This window comes from Olea europaea, chromosome 8, assembly GCF_002742605.1.
Source record: "Olea europaea var. sylvestris chromosome 8, O_europaea_v1, whole genome shotgun sequence".
Classification (NCBI taxonomy): domain Eukaryota; kingdom Viridiplantae; phylum Streptophyta; class Magnoliopsida; order Lamiales; family Oleaceae; genus Olea; species Olea europaea.
The window spans coordinates 3,049,536-3,052,867 of NC_036244.1; the positions used below are offsets into that span (position 1 = coordinate 3,049,536).

General features: G+C 34.8%; 1 pseudogene; it reads left to right on the forward strand.

Annotated features, from left to right (window-relative positions):
- Positions 1-493: 493 nt before the first annotated feature.
- Positions 494-1,334, forward strand: LOC111399211 (annotated as a pseudogene).
- The last annotated feature ends 1,998 nt before the right edge of the window (positions 1,335-3,332 follow it).

Genomic DNA, 3,332 nt, shown 5'->3' on the forward strand with positions numbered 1-3,332 from the left:
CAATGATGTGTTTTGACTATTTGGCATGGATTAATAAAATTATATCAATTGAACGCCCAAAAAGTCTTTTTCATTTTGTAGTTGATTTGGTAAATTGTTATACAAATAGGAAAAATGCAAGCACAAAAAAAAATAAAAATTGTAAACGACCTACGGCAACGTTCAATGCACGTTGCGAAGTTTTCGCAACGTGCATTGAACGTTGCCAAAACCAAGTTTCTGCAACATGCAATGAATGTTGTCAAAACTCTTTGCTATACAGCAACATTGAAACCCACAACGGACGACTGAACGTTGTCATAGGTCTACGGCAACGTTTTTTGCCCATTGCTAAAAGTGATTTTTGGTGTAGTGACTTCTAATTTCAAACTAATTTATCATTGTCTCTGGAAGCAAGTATAATTTCAAACTCATTTATCATTTTTTCTACAAGCTCACACTATAAATAGCGCAACAAGTTAGTCTCTTATACAACACAGCTAGCATCCCTCCATTCTAAACATGGGCTTCTTAAAATCAATCACCATTTCCATTTTCATCTTTTCTCTTGCTTCCCTTTTCTTCCGCTACACTAGTGCAGCTCAATTTGTAATCACTAACAAGTGTCCCTTCGCAGTCTAGGCGGCCGCTGCTGTTCCAGGTGGCGGCATGCAGCTCAACACTGGCCAAACTTGGACCATCAACCCTCCTGAGGACACTCAAGGGGCCCGAGTTTGGGCTCGAACAGGTTGTAACTTCGACGGCTCTGGCAATGATCATTGTGAAACAGGAGATTGCAATGGGATACTTCAGTGTCAAGGCTATGGTGCACCACCTAATACCCTAGCTGAATACGGCCTCAACCAATTCAATAACTTGGACTTCTTCGATATATCCCTTATTGATGGGTTTAACGTACTAATGGATTTTAGTCCCACCAGTGGGTGCGCCCGTGGGATCTGTTGCACTACAGACATCAATGGCCAGTGTCCCAATAAGTTGAAGGCACCCGACGGTTGTAATAATCTATGCACGGTATTCAAGACAGATGAATACTGTTGCAACTCTGGAAACTATGGCCCCACAAACTATTCTAAGTTTTTTAAGGACAGGTGCCCCGATGCATATAGTTACCCCAAAGATGATTAGACCAGCACTTTTTCTTGTCTCGGGGGAACTAATTATCAAGTGGTCTTTTGCCCTTGAAGCAGCAGCGTTTTCACCTGAATAAAATTATTATAAGATGAATAAGTGAAAAATAATATTTGAATTCTTCTACGGGAGAACTCAACTTTGCTGCCATCGAGTGCAAATGCTGTATGATTTCTACATATGTATTACAATATATCTCTATTATGAACAATTATCTCTCTTTTCAATAAGACTAGTCATTTACCCGTGCAATGCACGTGCAGAGTTATTTTAAAAGTAATATTAGTGTGTTAAATGTGTTGAATTCTCGTGAACTACATCTTCAACTCAATATTTACTCGAACTGAGCAAACTGATGTGAAGAAGTTCGATTGGATCAAAGTAGTAAAATGAAAAATCATAGACAGTTGGATGAAGCTAAAATCAAACACGCTTTATATTAAAAGCATTTTTAATACAGAAGCAAATGAATCAGGAGCAATTTAGAAATTTCTTTGTACGCTCATGAGACACAAGCAGATATATACAACATGGTTAGTTGGACATGAGCACAATTTCATAACTACATAACTATAATTGTTCCTAACAAATTATATAGCACCTCTAAAAATATAGATTTAGCATTGAACATACCAGGTATACACATGTGCAATGCTTTAGCCATAAGAAATAACTCCATGTGAAATAAGTAAAAGTATTTGTTGTCAATGAAATTAGAGCACGGTTGTCCAGTAAGCCGATGAAATTTAGTCGTAATAAAAAATAAGAAATACAAAGAAATTGATAGAAACGTAAAATAGTGATTCAAATCATCATATTAAAGTGTTTTGAATGGTAAGAGACATAGACTACATAATAAAGAGAAACCATCGTCTTTCCTAAATCCTTCCGTACGAGACTTGAAAGGGTCCCAGAGAAAGAAGACAAGTGAAAAAAATAGAGACAAAAAGGGAAAAGGAATAACCTAACTTGCTATATAAACATACCCAAGGCGTTATTTCTTAGGGTTACATGTCTCTGCTATGACTCCATCATCCTATTTGAGAAGAGCTACATAAAGAAAAACTATATATTCGTACGTGAATCTAAAAAGTGAAAAAAATATTAGCAAATCTCAGTTAAAATTTCAATAACTTTATAAAAGCATAGATTCTTTGCTGCTAAATAGGAGTGCTGATATGTAACAATTTAACTCTTATGCCTTCATAAGCATAGCCTCAAATCCATTTGAATCATCAATATTTGCAGCACCATCTCTTGCACAAGTTTCTTTTTATAGGAATAAGTTTTTAATAAAATAAAAATATGGACCATACAAAGAAATCATAAAACAAAACATCCTGTAACGAGGGAAAAATAGAAAAGATATTCAACTGCATCAAAAGATCCTTCAAATGAGAACAACAATCAAATGGAACTTGAAGTCCTTAAATTCATTAAATATATATGGCAAAAGATAAGTTAAAAAAAAAAAAATCTACTTTCTTCAGTTAAGTCAAATTACTCAACTCTTCCAGAAAGAATTGTTTCTTCTTTCTTGGACATCATTTAGAGCAAAACATGCAAAATGTGAACGTTTGTGTGTCACGAACAGTTCTTACTTTTTAATGTACAAAGAACTCTTCCATCAAGAATTATGCTTCTTCGTTTTCAGGCATCATCTAGAGGAAAACATACAAAAGGTGAACATTTATGTGTCATGAACAATTCTTACTTCTTAATGTACAAACATCTATGGAACTTCAAATATTAATCTGAATATTGTGTGCCCAGATATTAACCACAAAACACTACTAAATATTTAGTCTGATGATACCACAAAACTTTATAAAATATTGTTTAGGGAATAACCAAAAGAAGTATGGCTCACTCACAAGTCTGAAGTCACATGATATTCTAATAAATGTTCTTCTATGACAATAACATTTTTCTTCTGCGATTGTATAATAAATAGGAATATACAATAATTGCAAGGTCAAACCATCGAATTCAAGTCTGCGTTAAGATTTCAACGAGGCAAAGAGAGAACAAATGATAATATGAAGAATAGAACATTGCTTGAAAGGAAATTACCAAGGGATACAAATACAAAAGAAAACAGATCTCCTTTTCCTACTTAACAAATTGCCTGTCCGTCTATTTCTTCCTACCTCTATTTATAACACTTCTTCATAACAGAATTTCCCCCCCTCCCACATGCT